The sequence below is a fragment of the Clupea harengus genome, chromosome 7 (genome assembly GCF_900700415.2).
Source record: "Clupea harengus chromosome 7, Ch_v2.0.2, whole genome shotgun sequence".
Classification (NCBI taxonomy): domain Eukaryota; kingdom Metazoa; phylum Chordata; class Actinopteri; order Clupeiformes; family Clupeidae; genus Clupea; species Clupea harengus.
Window position 1 is genome coordinate 8,506,803 of NC_045158.1, and position 21,014 is coordinate 8,527,816.

The 21,014-nt window shown below is 43.7% G+C and overlaps 1 protein-coding gene across 8 annotated transcripts in view; it reads left to right on the top strand.

The window, feature by feature from the left end:
- The window catches only part of fbrsl1 (fibrosin-like 1), a 232,000-nt gene that overhangs the window by 166,124 nt on the left and 44,862 nt on the right, over positions 1-21,014 (top strand). Inside the window, exon 1 of one of the 8 annotated variants that reach the window (XM_031570380.2) lies at positions 14,074-14,098. The exons of the other annotated variants lie outside the window; for them this stretch is intronic. The gene's annotated coding sequence lies outside the window, so the exon portion shown is untranslated. Of the gene's footprint in view, positions 1-14,073; positions 14,099-21,014 lie in introns of those variants that run through there. 8 annotated transcript variants of the gene reach the window in all.

A 21,014-nucleotide genomic window follows, 5' to 3' on the forward strand; every position in this document is an offset into this window, starting at 1 on the left:
CGAGCGTTGGAATACGTGATGGCTGTGACCTTGACAGACGGGAGAGAGAGTGCGATGTGCTCGGTTTTGGCACAGAGGAGGATGCGAGTTGTTAGAAGACGCACCACGATAGATTTACACAAAATGACCCCCTGGCATTCTCTTCTGCCTCTCTTCCATTGCCCAGGAGTGTCACAGAAGGGAAGGGGATATGTAGGTCTTTTTAACGGCCAACAACAAAACATATCACACTAACGGTCCTGTTTCAACTCATTTGTCAGCGTAGCTTAAATACCATTTATAGGGATATTTCCTCGAGGTATGTCCCCCACCTCCCCAAGAGAGGACAGGACTGGCGCTCACAATTTACACAACAGCTCTCAAAGGAAGTGAGTCATCAGCTGCACATACTTGGAGAAGTTTTTCCTTTGCTGGTCTGCCAAGGAAACATTCTGATATGTAATCTCTGGATAGAGCTATGGCAGACGGACACATGTGCGAGTGCATTTTTCTTCACTCTTGACCTGTAATTGACTGCACTCTGAAATTCACACAGCTGTTTCTCCTTAAAGATGGGGAGGTGGTGGTGGAGGGGGGGTGGGGGGGGTGGGCGTGATCTCCATTGTTTCAAGTAGACGTTTGGGTCTCCCACTGCTGTAGTAGTCTACTCTGCCTGAGACACGTCAACGACGTCTCTGTCTCGCCAATATTTTCTTTGAGGCAAGATATTTTATGTAGCTCTGATTTCTCTGAAAGCATAGTTATATTTCAAATATGTGTCTCTTGTGTTCCTTCTAATCTTCCGATGTTCTTCCTCATGCCAATGATGAAGAAATATTGCTGCATTTCTGGCATACTGCCAGATCATTTCTGTGCACTTTGGGAGAAGGCCCTGAATAATTCTCTCTCCATAATGGATTTGAAGGATGTGCGAATGGTGGTATATGTATATTAAACACGTCCATCACTCGCTCCCTTTGTGTCCCTTAATTGTAAACACAAATTTATGCAACAGACATTATCTAAGACCTCTTCACCAAGGAGCAATTTAAAACGTTACTGATGGTTACCAAGGACAATTAGCTTGCAAGAGGGAGGCACAAATATTCATAATGCCTCGCTTCCCTGATAACCGTCCATAAATATTCATAGTCATTCTAGTGCGTCCATCAAAGGGACCCAATGAAAAACATTCCATTAAGGGATAAGCGGGAGCGCTCAAAACATGTTTATGGCCCAGACTATAGGTGGAGGGCATTTTTGGATAATGCTGAATTTTTTCCTTGTTACCATTGTGATTGATCACTGCGCAGCTCCCTTGTCATTGGCTTGTATGGACCAATATTGCAAGCCTCCCTCGTTTTTTTTTTTTTTGTTTGTTTAGGGAAATCTTGAAATGGAAATAGCACACATCTGCAGAAGAAAAGCAGGTCCTGGAAAAGCGGGGGAGATGGGGGTGGGGGGGGGGTTGAGGAAGAGATTGCCTCTCCCAATGGAGCAGTGGCATCACTTCTCAAAGTGTGCATGCTTGTGACAAGCAAACCCAAATCATCATTGATGTTATTTATTTTCAAATGTTTCTCGCTTGACAGGCAACATCTTGTTCCGTGCGTGTCCCAGGGGGACCTCGCTGCACGGCAGCAGCAGCCTTCCCTGGCTCCGTCACCAGTCGACAGCCGCTCGGCGCTGACACCAAAGCAGCAGGACTCGCTAGAGACGCGCACAGGAATTTGTCACAATCTCACGTCTGGCGAAAACACGAATGCTCTCTCCGTAGTTGTTTACACACCTCCAGATCTGTTGAGGCGGTTGTCGTGCGCGTCAACATCCACAGCGTTGCGACAGCTGACGACTGACGGCTGATGTAAGAGTTGCTGAGGATCGTGAGGTTTCCCTGCAGATAATAAGCAGAGTATACAACAACAGAGAAGGTGCTAAAAACAAGGTTACGGATATGCCTTCTGTCAAAGCTTAGGAAAAGGAGGTAATTACTCTGAAATTGTTGAGTTCTTCCTCCACAAAGAGGCTTTAAAGAGGTTGATTTTCTGTATCAAAAGCTATAATATCATAATTGATATTATTGTTGCTAGTAGTATTTCATTTTTTTTTTTACATGAATACACATTTTCTTCAGTGTGAATATTTTCATTAAACATTTTGTCTCTAGCTCAACTAGAGACGAGCGCAACCTTACCTATACATGTTTGTATAACTGTGGTAGGAAAGACTTAAAATTGAGGAGACCACAACCATTTCTTCGATTAGCATTGTTGACTTTCACCTTATGGTCAATCCGTGTGTGTGTGTGCGTGCAAGCGTGCATGTGATGGACCTGTGCCTGTGTGAGCTCAGGGGATGCAGGGGGGGGTGGGATGAGGGAGTGAGCGTGGCGGCAGGTAAACCAGCCGTGAGCTGCATGCCCGGTCCCCGAACACCGCGCTGCTGAAGGAGTCCATTTGTCAAAGCACCTCTGAGGAGCACCGGCCGCGGCGCGAGTGCATTACTGACGCCTCTTGCGGTGGAGGCCCCTGCGCCTCCCACGCTCCTCTCGCTCACTCCGCTCGCTCGCTTCCCGAGGTGCTCCATCCAGTCAGCGGTGGCCAGCCCAGAGCTGAGTGCCTGCCGAGTGGACAGTCTCATTTATAACCTGGCCTCGCCCCCACCGCCCCCAACCACCTCCACGCAACAGAACTCTGGACTCCTCTTCTCCCCCCCCCCCCAGCCCGGGCTAATGGGCTGACTGGGAGAGCACAGGTCTCGCCTATCCGTCAACATGTCAGAGCAGACAATGCGGAGAGGGCTGAGTGTTTCAGGCTGCACTCACAGGATGTTATCTAAGCTTTGCCGAGCGTATTCATGGGGGGGAGAAAGAGGAGGAGGAGGAGGAGAAAGGGGGAGGTTCCTGGCTCGGTAGACAATCCCGATGTTGCCGCGGAGACGAATAAGTGTCTAACCCAGTCAATTCCACTGGCTCTGGCCCCTCCCTCTTGGTTTCAACTCCTTCCCCGAGTTGAATGACCTTGTTCCTCCTTGTTTCCAGGGGGGTGCCTTTCTTAAATGGCCTGCTTGTGGTGATTGACTGGGCTCGCTTGGTTTCATCCCAAAGCTGTCTCTTTGGTCAAATGTGGGCTTCTCCCCATGTTTTCAGTGATTTAGCTGTGGGAGTGTGATCTTGGCAGTTTCCCCCCTTTCTCCCGGTCTCTCTCTCCTTTTTTTTCAGGACAGAGTGAGACTGCCTTGATGCACAGCTGGGTCCTTGAGGGAGTAAAAGTTTTGTTTGTGTTCTGTAAGGACGTAAATCAGACGGAAGATATAGATTGGGCTCGGAGGACTGCAAATTCCTCTGGAGTCTAGTACAACTTCACTAAATAAATCTGAAGTGAAAATGCATATGGGGCTGTAAACTGCAGGAATAGAGGCCTGATTGTTCTCCAAGAGGAGAAGATTGGATTTATGCATGCAACATGACGGCTTGTCAGCCTGTACCGCCAGCAGAGAAAGGGAAAAATATATAATGACGTCTGTATAGTTTCAATATGGTCCAACTCCTTCGTATTGTTGTCATTGATATTGTGTTGTGCTGGGATCAAATTGAGTTGTATTTTCCGCAGTCCCTTGGCCCATATTCAAGCACATATTCTCAGCAGTTGTGTACATTTTCTGAAACCCTTCCTCCAGGAGGTGGCCATACCTGGGGCTGTTTGGAAATCTATCTGGTGACTGCCACTGTTACTAGACATTTCCACTTCCTGTTTGGCACAGAGTCAATGGCATCCTGAGAGAGACGAAAGCGGAAGGGCTTTAAATTGGTACCATAATATTTCCAGACGCAACTTGTTGGAGAGACTGCTCTCTCCAGTTATTAGCTTAAGTTTAAAAAAAGCCCAGAGATTTTTATTAATATCCCCAGGTGTCTTAAAAAAATACCTTTAGTCACTTCCATCTGTGACCCGGGGGAGAGGGTGGGGGTGGGGTTGGTTGTGGTGGTGGTAAAGGGGTTTGACAAGGGCCCTTCCAGGGCGATTAGACTCCCTTCCCAATTTGAGAGGCTGCCCCTGTCAGCAGTCGGGGCAAGGTCTGTGCCCTCTTGAGCTCAATTGGTTAAGATCACAGATGTGGAGCCCCCGAGAGAGAGAGCGGAGCAGTGAGAGCGGCCTCACAACAGGGGTTTACTGTTACCAAGTTCCTTAGGAGGAAATAACTTAGCCTCCAATTAAAGGTTTAAGACATTGAATAAAAAGCCCTTCTGTTCTTGCCTCTCAAACATCCCAGTTAATGTGTGTGTTTGTCTTTATGACAGAGCTGTTGGTAAGCCTTGTTGTCTCTGCTTTCTATTACAGTGGATCTGGGCGCCTTGTGATGTTTCTTCCCCCATTTTTTTTTCATTTTTTTATTTAGGCTTTTTGCTTACGGCTTGTCTGCTGTGTAAATATTGCTTGCGCTGGAACACTGTGCATATGGTGACGAGGAGGCTTAAATCATCTGCAGCCCTTAGATGGTAAAGAGACTCCCACAAGTTCACCATAAATTACGATGGAAAAGGAAACACTTATGTTTGTCATTATACGGGGCCATCTGTGTCGTCAAAAGCAATTAGGCAAAATAAAATGCATAAATATGCACTTACAAACCAAAGGGCCATCCTGATAGAAGTCTTATGAGTTGCATGGGATGTCGTGGCATTTTCAAAGTAACATTTAATGAACCGAGGTATTTGCGGAATCCCAGGAATCTTTGAAGTTCAAGAACTCTGGATGTGGATGTGCTGTGTCTTTGACTTTGAAAACTATCCCTGTTTGCCTGAAGTCTGACCGAACGCTTGCGTTTTCTTTCATGGCGGAGTTTGCTTTGCACCTAAGCTCCAAGTTCCATAAATCTGGAGAACTGCTAGACCTTAATACTGGAAGGTTTGTTCCCCTTCATGCAGTCACAGCAGCTAGATTTTCTCTGAGTCTTGTGGTTTCACATTTGACTGGAGCCGTTCTGTTTTTTTTCAACCCAGTCAGACGTCTACTGTTGTTTTTTCCCCCTCCTTCTCTTGTATATCAGTCAGCCCTAATGCATCACAGCATGTCTGCACTTAGTTAGTGGATTTCTCTGTGTTATTGAGTTTAAATAACCTGTAAAGTGTTTTGCTGGATAACAGCACATTATTGTTCTTTCCCTGCACAGTGAAAGAAGCCAAAAGGGGTCAGGGGAAATGATAAGTTCCAGAAAAAAATGACATCCATCCACCATTTCAAAGGGAGGCTTAATAGAACTAGCTTTCCCTTTTTCCCCCATAGTTTTTTCTCTCCTCTGCCGGGGTAAGTGAATACTTATGTGTGTCACACACGTCTTGGAGTCTGTGTTAATGAAACACAAGCGCAGAGGCATGGCAGGGGCCAGTCACTGGAGCTGGAGCTCAGCTAATGCATAATGGAACAAAGAAACAAAAGGCCAATATGGAACTGATGTCAGAGGCTTCGCCACAGTCTCCTGGGCTCTGTCCCCGGTAATTAGCGAAAAAAAGCCCCTTTGCCCTCCCGGCTTCTTCTTACACTCAACCCCCACGTCCTCTCGGTGCCATGGGTTGGAAGCTGGCTGGAGAGCCCCCCCTCTGCACTGCCACCACCACAACCCCCTGCTCCCCCAATTCCACACCCCCATACCCCAGGGAGGCAGAGGGGTTCTAGAGGGTCCATCCCATGGGAGAAAATGGGGCTATAAGTCACATCAGGCTAGTAGGCAGATGGGGGGGGGGGGGGGGGGGGGCAGTGACAGCGATGAAAAGAGGCTTTCCTGGCATCGTCTCTCAGCTCCTTCAGCTAAAGTGCCTAATCCATATTAGCTACACAAAGGAGCTGCAGATTAGCAGACGTCTTCATTAAACTGAATTAAAAACTCGGAAGAAACGGTCCAGGGAGAGACAAGTCGTGTTACCCCGAACCGAGTGAAGCTTGGAGAGAGAGGGACAGCCTTTATTTCCTGTAAAGAAGCATAGGTATTAAACTGGCCCAGTGGGTCATTCTAGCAGACCACTCTATTGTGCCCTCATGTTCAGTCTATTCTTCTTGACCTAACTGAGATAAATGTCATATACTCTATAGTACGAGCCAATGGTTACTGGATATGACATGTATCTGTTATTTTAAACTATGCTACAGCCCCCCCCCCCTTGGCCTTTCAAAGGATACTGTGCTGTTAAAAGACAGTCACTCCCTCTTTTATTTAGGCTGGGACTTCTGAGGCCATGATTGAATAAGCCACTTTACTGTTAATGTACTGAAAGTGACTCGAGTCTCATGTTGCTGGACTGCTTTGGATTATTGTTATTAGCTGTATAATATTACAGCAGCCACCAGAAAGTAATGGGGATAAAGCGGCCATTCTCTAAGAAACGTCAAAAGAGCACTGGCATGGAGTTAAGGCATGAATAGAGGATTCACATTCACTGGCACAACCATCTGCCTGATGATTGAATTGGGCTAAGCTAATGCTCGTGTAGCCCGCGCGACGTGCACTGCCAGCGTCTCGACCGCAAGTCCAACTTTTCGGCTGCCAGTGTGAACTTTGACAGATTTGTTCCATTTTTCCTCTTGTGTGCCTCTCTTTCCCCTTTTACTGAAAAGGGATTTGGAGCTCACCTGAATTCAATTACCCAGACCCTAGTTTGTTTACCTTTGGTTTGTGCCGTAGATTGGAGTTCCTAGTCAACTCCGGAGTTCGGTGACGGTTCACAGAGCCAAGCGGTGTAAACAGCTGGCTTGTATTCAGTAATTCAATTTGAAATCTACTGTCGTAAATTTAATTTAATGATTGTAATGTGATATTCCTAACTCAATTCAGCTCATTTGCTTGCTGTTGATTTGTTTTTCACAGGGGGATTTTTTTTGCCCATTTCTTATTTTTTCTCCAAAAAGTCTGATTTCCTGTTTTAACTTTTTAAAGAAAACTAATGATGCAACAAGATTCATATGGGTACTGTTGTTTCTACAAAGCTATTGGGCATGAGGTCAGATGTTTGTCTCTCACAAATCAGTCTTGAAAGACTGGCATTAATGGAATATCTCTACTGTTATCTGAGACACTCCCTCTTTAATGCTCTGTACTGCCACTGCCATTAAGTTGATGAGATTCTTTATGCTACATTGGCACGACATGCTGTCTATGAGCAATGCATGGGTAGCACTTCATAGGTTTTATTTGTCAAGTTTATTACTTTATGAAACAGAAGCTGCATTTCAGTGTTCAGCGCAGACTATGCACTTATGTATTTCTGGAGACTGTTATCAACGTATTAATATGATTGATGTTGGCTTTCCACTGTAGTACTGGACAGGTACAAGGACAGGCAAGTTCAGCAGCACAGTTACAAGCTAGCGTCTGGTTATAGCAGCGCATAGTAAAGACTAATTCAATAATAGCATTCTCCACAATGCAATAAAACTGTCAATTGAATGAATTATCTCTCATGAAAGTAAACTCAGAGGAGCCCAAGGTGAAATCATCCTCATTGCACACTGCACGACTTTCATAAGTGCTCCTCTATTACCAGTTCGGTATGACTGCTCATGTGTTTGCTCATGCAGCCACTACCATGCACCACCTCCACCGTGGTTGGTCCTTAGATCATCATGTGATAAATGCTATTTTCGGCATTTAGAAGAGAAAAAAGAAGTATTTGGCTCAATTACATTGCAGTTTCCTTTTTAACGATAATTGATCAAATTATGAAGTGATGACACCAGTGGTTGGGGCTCAGCAGCTGCACAATCCCGAATCAAGCCCCAAAGCATCCTTCTCTCAGTGAAAGCCTATGTTAATAAGGCCCTGAATGCAATCAGATCTCGTTGTTTTCATCTTCTTTTTTGAAATAAAGAAAAGCCCAAGTGTTGCTTTTCTCTTATGTGGTTCCCTCAAGGGGTCTTATTATACACTTGTGGTTTTGCTGGAGAAGACGGCATATAAGCTGTAAAGGAGGGGATAGAAACTCCTCTTGGTTCCTTTAAATCTGTCAAAGCATCTGCTGCATCCACCCGGGCGAAGCCTTTGACGTACCGGGCTAAAGAGGGGCCTTGTATCATTCATGAATGCTGGTGGATTTACATATCTGACACCGAACCGACTGGCTGCTGGGGGCTCTTGTGTCCGCTTTCAGCCCTCCGGCGTGAAATACTGCAGCATATGGCAGCCGGGGCTGCCACGTGCACGCAAACACACACACACACACACACACACACACACACACACACACACACACACACACACACATACACACACACTCTTGGTCACTACAATAATAGCCTTTCACTTGACTTCTACTTTTTGGCTTTTTTGTGCTTCTGTCACTCTTTGCTTGTGCACATATTCACGCAGCCACATCTACACATACGTATGTGTACCCCAGAAACACATGCATGAATTGAATAGTTGTGTGTGGTGTGAACATGAGCGTACACAGTTTTGTATCTGTGGTTCTCTTCATCTCCCTTCAGTTCCCCTCTCCTGCCCTGCTCCAAGCCTTCTATTCCCAGCGCTGACCCTATCTTAGGGACATTGATACCAGGCCACTAATGATGAGAAATGGAGTTATAATGCCAGTTGTTAAACCTCCGGCTGCACAACAAATGTGCTTCTGAGACCCGGCATTTGTCTCTGAATGGATTAGGTCTTCACTGTGGTAACCCTATATTTAATCTTACTCCAGCCTCAGCTGGCTACTGCGTGTTCCTCATGATAACAAATCCTCTGTCATCTCCTGGCCACATCCCCTTAACCCTTCCACTGCCAGCGCTGCTCCTCTCTCTCTCTTCTCGTCTCATCCTCCCTTTGTTGCTTTTGTGGAGCTGCATAGTTTGGAAAACTCAGATTTGCTCAGCTAAGTGTTGCTAATCACGCTTGATCAGTAATGCCTGTACAACCACATTGCTGTCTAAACCTGTCTATTCAGCTGCTTAGTATTTAGCATGTGGAGATGGGGTGATCGTTTAGGGTTAGGAGTCTTGCACTGCCTCTCCCACACAAAGGGCCTTGTCTACTGTAACCAGGAGTCTGTTTGAAGTAACATTCTCTTGTGCTATGCTTTCACCACTAAAATATATTGTGCTAAGCATCCCAATTATTGGGTCTGATGAACATACCTGGGTGTATGTGTGCATTTTTAGAACGAACACATTTTGTGATGTTTTATGAGAAACCTGTTTGATGTTCTTGTAGAGCAGAGCTCTTTCTAAATGAGATCCTGCTAATCTTTGCCCACAGAATAATTGCCAGCCACCTCTCAGTGCCAGGTCATGTCCTTCATCTCAAAAAGCAAAAAGATGACATCAGGATATTGAATGTTAAATTATTTGCACATATTAAAAAAGTATCCAGGGAAATATTGCACTCTTTATAAAGTCGTTATGTAATCAATTTTCATCTTGTTAACACAGGAAAATGAGTATACCAAGGGAAAAAAAATCATGCAAATTGTTTGTCAAGATTTGCCTAAGAACATTGTAGTAGATTGAATGACGTGTTTTGATTGAATGAGATGGCACTTAAACCTCTTCAGTTTGCAAAGTAGTTATTATTATTCATGCAGTTGACAAGATGTCGAATTTTCGATGGCTTCGAGTTATACATAGAGAAACACAATGAGGTACAGTATGTCTCATTGTATCAAGTCATGCTATACTCACAATGATTATTTCATTACATTACATCTCACCAACTCTTTTCCTCTTACTAAATAAAAGCACAAACAGATCTGGTACCCTCCTATACCTGCATATAGAAGTGAAGTACATATCATAATGGCATATGCCTGTGAATGTATTGAGACTGAAAAATATAATTTTTAATGCTGGCAAACCTGAGACATCATCTCAAAGTAACAGAGTAGTGATTGAAAGATTTCAGCAGCAGCTTTTAAATTACATTTATTTTACCCCCACTGTAGGTATGAGGGAACGAGGTGGGTAGAGAGGTAACGTGACTTTATCATGTGTGTTAATTAGAGTAGTGAATTAGGCTTGATGATGTGATAGAATTGTCAATGCTCTAAGTCCTAAGTAAGAGGGCCAGGTTGGCCTTGGCTGTATGAATTCAAGCACAATATATAATAGTGTTTTTTCATCTCCAAGAGTCTTGGGGATGAAGTGGAGATCTTTGCTCTTCCTCCGCGAGTGTAGACTTCACAAACAGCCATAAATTGAAAGCGAGGATATTCTTTGCACATTTGGCACCATCAAGAAGATAAAGGATGTCAAGGTGACATGTGCCATTCAGGGGACAATAAAGCCGCCGGCGTCCTTGCCGATTCTGTCGATAGGCGCCTTTCTTAGCCGCTTTTGTTCTCATAGTCAAGGAACTGAGGGAGAGAGAGAGAGCAAGGGGTCAGAAAGGCATAGGAGAATTGGATGTGCTCCTCAGAAAATGTGCCTTTAACCTGCCCACTCATCAGGTTGCCACCGCTTTTCCATTCCAATCAATCAGGCTGCATTCGGAGATGCAAATTGCTGTGACTTGCCCTGGGTATTCTATCATCAATGGAGAGTAATTATCCTCAGCAACAGCCAATACTGGATTGTTCAGCCTCGGGATAAAGTGTCTAGCAAAGCCTTCACACAGTCCCTCACCTCTGGGATTGAGGCTTGATGGATGAAGCCTCTGGGACCGACAGCTAAAAGGCGACCCAAGGCAAACTAGAGCGCCGGTCGGTTCTCCTCCCCCTCTCAGGCAAAAGCCTTTCGGATCCTTGGAAAAGCTCTCATTTTAATGTGTCTGATGGGTGGTGCTTTTTGTTCGAAAATCAGCCCAATCAATCTGGGAAGCTTTTCATGTTGTACATGACTTCTGGACTTTTTTTTCTTGCCATAGGGCCTCAGTGATTGCTGTCAGAAGAAGTTAAACTGTATCAGAAGTTGTCAGACATGCCCTACAGATGAAATAGATTTTTTTTTTTTATGTTCTCGGCAGTGCTTCAAAATGTTCTGCACAAATGAAAACCCAGTGCTGTCAACTGTATTTCCAGACCGTAATAGGGGATGTCTTACCTTTTCAATCTCTTAATTTTAATGTAACCATTCTTATGCACTTCAAATTTGATATTCTATCCTTTCAAAGTACGTTTTACCATTTGTTGTAACATTTCCACGTAGCAAGAGGTTTTAAATGTCTGCATTTGAATAAATATCAGAATTTTAAGGACTGGAGCTTTCTTGCACTGCTGCGGTGGAGTAGAAAGAATGTTGGAGCTATTCTTGCCCCCAATTAATAAATCATGATTTTTCATATCCTTTGCCTCTAGGAAGTATGCATCAAATGAATCAGAGAACATGCATTTGAAACGGAATAAGAGATGACTCTTAATGATCATCTCGTTCCTTCTGGCTTAAGTGCAAATCAGTAAGGACATCTCACTATGGTCTACATCAATTTCAATACAGCTGTTTTGGTAAATTTGTGACATCAAAACAATGTGTGCTCTGTTATACCTTACTCCTTAAATCATAAGAGATGATCAGGCCTGGTCTGATAATGGTCTGATCTGTGCTGAAGGATCTTAAAATGAACTTAATCAATCAAGTCAACAGACATGCACGCACATACGCACTCTCACACACATGCCTTCATCTAGTCGTGTCATATTTTCAGGTAATTGGATGAGAGTAAAATAGACCATGATTCCTTATTGGCTTAATTAGTGAGTTGGAATGACTTTTCATCACTTTATGGCAAAAGCAATTTTCTACTTGCATAATAAAATTGTAGAGAAAAAAAATTACATTTTCCAAGCACCCATGATCATGCACTGCACAGTGGCTTTTCAATTTGAATCTCATACCCCCGTAACGAGTTCTACACACCTATTTCGGGAAGCCTGGGACACTGAGCCAGCAGACTGTGTTTGGTATGCCGGATGCTATTTCTACAGGGCAGATATTTGGACAGGGCTCCGTATCCACTCTGTCACTCCTGGCTTACCTGAGATTAACTGTTCTCCAGACCAAGGCTGGAAGCTTTAGAAGGCAACACATGAATGAACTTCAAACCTGTTGAAGGGCAGAAAACACATTCAGTTAGAGCCTCCTTCGACATGCCTGGTACAAATGATTGTAAATAAACAAAGCTAGTCGAATTCCGAAAAAACCAAACATGTCATGTTGTGCAAAATGATTTATTCAAGACACGGTAGTTACAGAATTTGTGAATTCCTTTGTAATTTTACATATATATGCCAAGAAGCCACAATTTGATAGTTTAACATTGGCTGTCTTGGTGATATTTAGCCAATATTATTTCAAACTTCACATCTCATTTTACTGTGCAGTGTTTGCAATTTCCCCAAATACAACATCAAGTTAAGTACCCTTCCATCAACAAACAAGCTGTTAATGTTTATTGTCACAAAGCCTTTCATCTTTTAAGATTTCTTTTATGGCAGTTTCTCCAGCTGCTTTGCCAGCTCCTGCTGCCAGTCCGAAGTCCTTAGAGACGGCCTGTCATAAGAACTGTGTCTGCAAGCAGCAGCGCTGTTTTTCAGTGGATGCCTCATGTTTTTAATAGGAAGTCTGTAGGGCCGGGGATGACCCATAATTACAGTCAGCTGGGAAATAATTACAAGCCTCACATTCCAGACACAAAAACCACCAAGTGCTCTTATTGACTGCATGCTATGCTGCATAGAATATACAAAATGGTTGCCAGTTTGGGGTAATCAAAACAATATACTCTATTGTTTATATGTAATTTCAGTGATGACATAATACCTGTGTCTTGGTCAGGACATGGAGTACAAGGTAAGACAGTGTTGTCTGTTAGTTGAAGCTGACCGATGAAATGCATTTGCAACACAGATTTACCCAATTCAGAACTGAAGTAGTCCACTAGTTGTATGTTATACCTTACATATCTGGCTAATTCCTGCCATATGTAAGCATGTTATAGCTGCCGCACTTGTCATTTTCCACCTTGACTGCATTTCAGTCAGTGTTCTGAATGAATACATGCACAAAATGGTTCACTCTTTGAAGTTGATTGGCATAGCTTTTAGAAATGTTATTACATATTAGACGAGTTAAAATGCGATTATTTTGCAGCCAAATGCACGTGCAAAGCATTCTCTGTCTTTTGCAGAACTTCTATCATTTTTTTTTTTATTATCTTTACATTTAAAACATGGTGAAGTTGCCTTCAGTTGGTGAAGGTTTCAGTTATTCAAGATCTGTGGTGTGGCTCTAAAGTCCATGGACATGCATACCCATTTGGTAATGAATATACAGAGGTATAATTGCAGTCGTATACCATGGTGTTAATTCCAGTAATTTAGGCTGTATAAAACGTTAACACAAAGAGCTACAAGATAGGAAATTACTGTCAAGATTTCTTCTTATTTGAAAACGACGGCGCAGTGAATCAAATTAAAGATCTTCGGCTCGGGCATTGATTGCTTTGGTCTTGTCGTATCCCGTGTTTTAACACACCCACCGTAGCCAGCCGCTTGAAGCCTAGCCTGCCAACGCAGAGGTAGGGAGCAGTCAGCATTCTCTCTCGTATGTGCCTGGAGAGTCTCCGATCCGAGGCAGCTTTCGCGGGGACTTTTTGCCTTTTTGAAAGGAAGAGGAAACGATGGGTCATTCATATTAAAAACGCAAAGCAAGTCAAGGGGCAATGGAATTGTTTACTCTGCGTTTCTCTCGTCCTTAAAACCGTGCAAGATACTTCTTGTGGACGGAATCTATTGTTAATGATCTGTCATCGGAGGCTCTCATGACTTGGAATTCAACAGCACTAACCTACAGAAGATCTTGTGTTGGACTAATTCGTTGGTCGAATCAAGGAATATACCAAGCAGACTCTCTCGAGCGAGAAATTACATTGATTTGTGTGGTTGAACTTACAAGAATATAGTCGTTTTTGCAAAAGAATGCCTATCCCGTTTGACAGATTTGGCCACTGCAGCTGAAAAGCGCTCGGTAAAGATTTATTGTTGGGACAGGTTCGCATTGGCTCTGCTTCTATGGACAAGTCGTTCTTCAACCCGAACCCTCTGCTGTTCTTATTTTGGATTTAACGGGATCTAGATCTTATTTGGAGTGATTTTTGAGCCAATGGGTTTAAAAAAAAATTACGGAAATCGCAGCAGACATTGGTAAGAGTGTTTTAATACCAGATAGGCTACGCAATAGGCAATATGATATTACCAAGTTACATTGTTTTCCCTCGATCTGCAATGCTGAAGTAAAAAAAAAAAACTTGCATTCTTACTTGTCAAGCATAGACTTGGTAAGTCTACCCATCTTTTCACAGACTTCGCTTCAAATAGTAGCGTTATTCCTCGCAGTTGTTTTAAAGAAGTGCGCGATTTAGAATGTATTGTTACAAGTAGGCTATCCTAGCCTATGCTCTTATTGCGCTTTCAATATTACGAAAACCTGTACAAAGCCTTTGAATTATGGAGTTTATTATCGCAGAGAACATAGACTAGAATTAGAATACGAGACTACACTTGGAATAGTAGGCTAACATACACCTTTCTCTTTTCTCACTAAGGCTGATGAGAAAAGCCGTCTCGGCGATTGTCGTAATGGCTATTTTATCCATACTAACGCATATCGGGTTATTGCAGTGTTTTTGTTATTTATTTGTATATATGCACCGCAGTGGAGCTGTTAAATATTGTTTCCTTTTTTCAGCCCAAATCGTGAAAGAATGAGCATGGGCTCAAGGTTATGTATAAGATGTAGTCTTCCTGTATTGTGTAGGGCGAGTCTGACGGCTTGCAAGCATAGCCATAGCCTTCCACTCGGTGATGGCCGTCTGTTATTGTCTATTCCGTATTGGCTTACATAGCCCTGTGTTTTTGTATTTTGTATCCTGTAGGCCTATCTTGTTAAAAGTTGATTGGCAAGCCCAGTTATGCCAGTGTTTGCATGTAGGCTTATGGTGTGCATTTATTTTTGGTGGTAGAAATGTGTTTGCTGTTGAACACATCGTGAAGATTGACTCTAAATTATAATTTTACAATTTGGTGAAGTGCCATTCTCAGTTTGGCTAAAACATGTTTTTTTTTATAATTGGTGCCTTTATGAGCTCTTACTATATTAATGAAACCTCCCCCCCAGTAGGTAGGCTACGTACATTTGTGTTGTAAAGAAAAATGTATTTCTGTGCAGACACTGGAGAATTCAATACTTCCAGCATTACTTCCTTCAGTGACGGTTTCCATAAATATCACAAATCTGTATGAACTAATACATATTAAATGGCAAGTTAGGTAAGCAAATGTTCTTCATGGTTAATATAGCCTGGTCTAAATGGTCACATGTTTTTGAAAATTTTACTTTGATTAGCCTGTAGCCTGCAGTTAGACTAAACCGTCTAAATGGTATCATTAAAACTAGTATTTCACCTTTGTTTATGCAGCTTCCAAATGCTGACGCTTGCTGATGTTTATGACGGCAGAACACAAAACGAATGTGTTTGTTCAGCATGGACATATTGTTCCTCTTTCAAAGCTGTAAAGAAAACACACTAAAAAGCTGACTATTAGAGATACTCTTCACTTGCTCCTTATCGTGAGTTAAGTGGTGGGAACAGCATGCTTTGAAAGGTCACAGAGTTTAGTAGCACAAAAGTCACCATTAAGATATGAAGGAAAAGATTTTGATACACCAGCAACCTAATGTCAAATGATATGGCCATTGTGAAATTGTCACAATGTCTGGGAGTTTCCCATTTGAGATGAATTACCATTTTAAAAGTGTCCGTTTTCTATTACCCTTCGTGACTTGAATGAAATTTATATTTAAGATAAACAGTCGTTAAAAGGGACGGGTCTTTGAAATGGCTGCAATAACAGCGTAGGAACACCTGCTTAACACCTTCAGCATCACCTTTGGATAAGAAAAAAAGGGCAGAGTATTTCTCCATTTCCTTGAGCCAGCAGCTAATCTTTAATCTACTGCAGATGCAGTTCTGGAATTAGCTTGCAAAAAGCTCTCTCATTCATATCTTCAAAACCCTATTTATCTCCAGCGGAAAGCAGATAAGAAAGGGGCCTGCTTGGCAAGCCTGATAAGGGGGTGAAAAATCTTTCAGCTATTTGTAATGTAAGAGTTCAGGCAGATCACAGCCCAGGAGATATGACAAACCTTGCAGTGGGGCTAGTCTAACATCTTGAGCTGTCTTTAACCAGAGGGGGGGGGGGGGGGGAAATAAATAGGTATTTCTATAGTATTACATAGAGAAGGCTGACTAGAAAAAAACGGCCAGACATTTGTTGTTGCCACATGAAGCTATATTTATCCCAGTCCCATTGTCCCCACGTATGGCAAAACCTAGCTTCATGAAATACTTCAAGGTGAGGTTCCATCCTTAGGTTTGCTGAGATTCAGCTCTGTGTTGGATTACAAGGCTTTGCAAAAATGCCCCTACAGTTGGGATAAAATGTGCCAAACATCCCAGAAAGCCAAAGTAAGCCCTGGCTTAGCATGTCCATATGCACTTTGGCCACCATCCTGGGGAATACAGTCTGAGGGGTTGAAAACCAGGGTTGGTTTTGAAAGAGGTTAATGTAGGCCAACTTGGCCTTTACGCTGCTGCACTGAAATGGCTCATGCAATATGACCTCAGGGCAATGGAAAAGCAGCGGTTTTGAATGAGTAATTTTGTCATCCCCTTTGTTATCTTTGTTTTCTCCCCTTCATGAAATATAATTTAGCATGGAGTCAAATGACAGCATATGTTATTTTAGGAGATCATCTGATGCCATTCAGTTAGCTATAAATCATGTGAAAAGCTTTCCACATTATTAGATATGCATTAGCCATTTTATATTAGCCATAATAAGCGAGAGAAACTGTAGAAAGGGTACCAGGCTTTGCTCTTGCATGTATCGACTTTTAGTCCTATAGCAACTAAGAAAATAGTATTTATTGATGGGGTTCACCACATTAATACAGCATTACATTGTTACCTGTCTGAATGAACACAATAAGATTGAGTCTCTTTAGAGATCCCTTGAGTTCACGTCCAAACCTGTAAAGGGAAGGCAATGTTATGTACATTCTCCTTACACCCAAGTGAGTAGTTAACTTGAGGATATCTGCAAGCAGTGAAGCACTGGCAAGCCCAAATGAAACGTTCTCTGCAGAGGTGCCTCTGTTTTGTGCATTAAAGTTATAAATAAAACATCTAGAATGGGACATGGAATTGTTGGCCAAAAGAAAACACACACACACACTCACACACACATACACACACATCCGAAATAACTGTGTGTCTATGTGTGTATTGAGATATATTTATATAAAATACCACGATATATATTTTTACCTTCACCGCTATCTCCCCAGTGGAGGTGATGTGTCGTTATCTGAGTTGAGGGTTTTATGTGTCCAAATAGAAGTGACCAGTGACCTTTCCGTTAGCGGTGGCTTGCTCTGAAAGGCTCTCTGACTTTGGAGCGTCTCAGCAATGCGGCACAGCATTTTCTCCCCCATCTCTTCCTATCAGATGTTATTTCCTGAATGTGGGCCGGTGCTCCTCTGCAGTCCTAGGGCTCATGTCCTCTCTTTTCCCCTTCGCCTTTTTTCCCCCCACACTAAATGTCAACCTCCCCGCACACAAAACCGTAAGCTAAGGCCTTTAGAATACCTCCAGGTATTGCTGAAGTCATAGGTCACCAAGTTGCTTGCTGGGTAATCTGTATTTTATGCTCACAGCTCACAGTGAATGATGCTTTACAAGGCTGGCTGCACAGGATGCTGCCTTAGAGACAGGAGTAAGCATGAAAGGCTCTTAGAGTTTGCAACGTCCGTCTGTGTCATGTTGTTGTTTGTGTTGTTTTTTCCCCCCGCTCCTGGCCTTTTACACGAAGACCAAAGCTTCACTTGAAAACATGCTGGTGAACTCATTAATATTTTAAGGACCTTTTCCTTTCCCGTCAGTTTTTTTTTTTTTCTACTGTGAAGGCTGTGGAAAAATGAGTCTGCGTGTGATACCTGTACGATGGGCGCTTGCCGCTTTGCATTCTCATTACACACCTCCTTGAAGAAAAGGGGGAAATGCACCCTGGTGGATTCCCCCTATCTCCAGCTCCCGCCAAGGGGTCAGCCTGTAATTGTGGCAGCTGCAGGCCTCCACCTCCACCTTGTCCTCCGCCCAATCGTCCCCCTGAAAAGTGCCTCTTTCCTGCGAGCAGACTGTGTCTTTTGTTACCTTTATGAGGCGTAATTAAACGCACCCGGTGTGGCACACTGTCTGAGCACGAAGCCCAGGCGTGCCATTAGCCAGATGTGTCTCTGCGCCTCTAATGATAGAGGAATGAGGCGGCGGGGATGAACCGGCGCGGGGAGTCCTTCATCACTGCATCCAAGGTGTCATGTTAGCCTAAGTGGACCATCATTCTGGGCACTGTGCTGCAGTCCCATGGCACATATTTTTTCACGCATTCATTACACCAGCGTCCTCCCGCTGCAGCCTTCGGCAACGCCACTTTCCCCCCGCCGACAGAATGCTAGATGAGACGCCTTTAGATTGAACGGGGAGAGAAATGTGATGGAACAAAGAAAAGATGGCTGAAGGCTATGAAGGCTCGTTGAGAAGACGTTTTTTATTTTATTTTGTCTGTGTATCGTCTATTATTGCCTGCCAAATATGCGGGGGGGGGTTTAAATGAAAAGACGAGATGAAATTATTTTGTTCTTTCTGCCCGATCTGATGTATTGTCAGAGACGAGGGGGGAAATCGGAGGGCGTTCTTGAAGACTCCAGAAAATGTCAGTCTCCCCTGCTGAGGCTTTGGAGGCGCTGAAGGATTCAGCTGACAAGCCCTGACTGATCGGCTCAGATTTACAGGCCGCTTCCTTTCAGCATCGCCGAGGATCTTAACCATTGAGCACTCTCATATTTCCTCTTAAGCCCTTTCACTTGCAGTGTATTAAATCCTCTTTTAATCTCGTCGTGTTTCCCCCCCCCCCTTAGTAAGCAGATTTGGACTGGGAGGTTTAATTAGATGCGTTTTCCTCTGGATGCGGATGTGTCGGGTGGTCCACTGAGCTGCCTGGGGAGAGAGCGGATGGGAACGGGGCCTACATACCAAACATAAGGCCCCTTCGTTAGCGAGGAGCTGACGAGCTGCCGCTCACATTAGGGTAATTAACACCGCCACAGATTGTGGAACAGCTGTGCAATTTAGCACTGTGGCAACACCAAAGAGTTGAGAGGCCTCTGCAAACAGAAGAATGCAAAAAAAGCTTCAGCAGAGGTGGCAAGGGCAGAGCTGCAGGAAGGGACTCACACTGGCTGCAGTGCTGTGAAGAGACTAGCTGTTATCATGTAATGAATTTGTACTAATGCGGCGGAGACATGGTAATACAAAATGGTATTTAAAATAGCAGTGGTTGTCTTTAAAGGTGAAAACCAGAGGTCTGTTTAATCTATAATTTAAAATTTAAAGGCAGTCTGTGTTTGAGCAGCCTCAGACCGTGTCCCATGATTTTGTAGGAGTTTGATCTTACTGAAAGAAGGAAGCCTTCAGACTTTTTTTTCACTATATAATTTGAGTGCTTTTTCATCTTGCTTTCCTTGGCAGAGGCTGTCGTACCCCTAGAAAACTAAATTATATGTGAAAAGTAATTTGAGTGGGCTTCCCTCTTTTTTGTTTCTTTTTGATTATATTTGATGTGTACCGTTTCGGACTCTATCCTTATTCCTTGTGGGTTTTTGAGCCTCTTGGATTGGTAACATCTGGTTTTGGTTTTTAACATGTAGGAGTGGTTGGTGTGTTGTGGAAAAAACATCCCGCACATGGATCAAGATGTTTGCCTATGATGGCTGTGCCCTTGTCAGTTTCCGAAAGTATTACCCTTTTTTTTTTCACATGCTCACAAGTAGCGTGTTGAATTTCATCAAGCTATACTTAAACTCGATTAAAATACTCTTTCAGAATTATACTTGAAATAAATTCTAGTGTTTGGGTTGACTACTGATAGAAATCTCCTTCATGCATTACATTCCAAAGGAAATGAAATGTGAGGATAGATAAATTAACCACTCTGGAGGTGTGCCCCTCCCAAGCTATCAGATCTCTCCAGTGTTAAGACATCCATGCCTGTCAGTAGGCGGTGTTTTCGGTTTCCATGCAAGCTCCGGGAACTTGTTAGATTTCGTCCGAGCACGCTGCCGTGGCTTGACTTTGAGTGGAGACATCTCTGCCTTGGCCGCCCTTTGCCAGTGGAACTGCGATAGAGGCATGGAGAGACAACGCTACAATAATAATGCAGGAACTGTCAGTCTGCAGTAATGCAAGCGGAAGGCGAGCTGAGGGCTGCGGCGATGGGGAAGGCCAGGCCTGCCCGTTGGGCCTGTCAGTTATTTGTCTGTCGTGTCTGAGGGGGGAGGCAGAGGCCTCAGTGAGCCGGGAGGGCGGGAGAGAGACGTGTGTTACGTGTCTGTGTGGGTGTGTGTGTGTGTGTGTGTGTGAGGAGGGATGGGGGAGCAATGCACAAGGGCTGACAAATATAATTGGGCCGTGCTCACACTTTGCCATTGGGCAGGCTTACGTCGGTTTCTGCTTGCCGGCAGGGTGGTGGTGGAGGAGGAGGAGGAGGAGTTTCAGCAGCCTTCACAGCGAGGGTCCTGTTTTTTTAGTTTTTTTTTTTTAAAGTGTCAGTGTTGTTCGTTGTGTCATCGAGTTGTTTACTTATTGGTTTGTTTGGTTTTGTTTGTTCCGTCTTGACACTCGTAGGGGTAGGAGATCTACAGCGCTGCCAGGGGGATTCCACCTGTAAGTGCAAGGGAAGGGTCGGGGTTGTGAATACTGACAACCTTGATGAACAGGAGTCTACAGAATGTGGAATGTGAGGGTAGAGACACCTGTGGCCTGTGCTATCTGCACCGCCACAGTATGGCTGCACAGGTTTGATGTAATATGAGAGGAAGTGCAAGCCTTCAAGATAATAATAATAATAATAATAACGCTGTGTTTGTGTAGCACTTGTCATGTAAAATATGCAACTCAAAGTGCTTTTACATTTCAGTCACTTTTAAAGATTAGGCTAATTA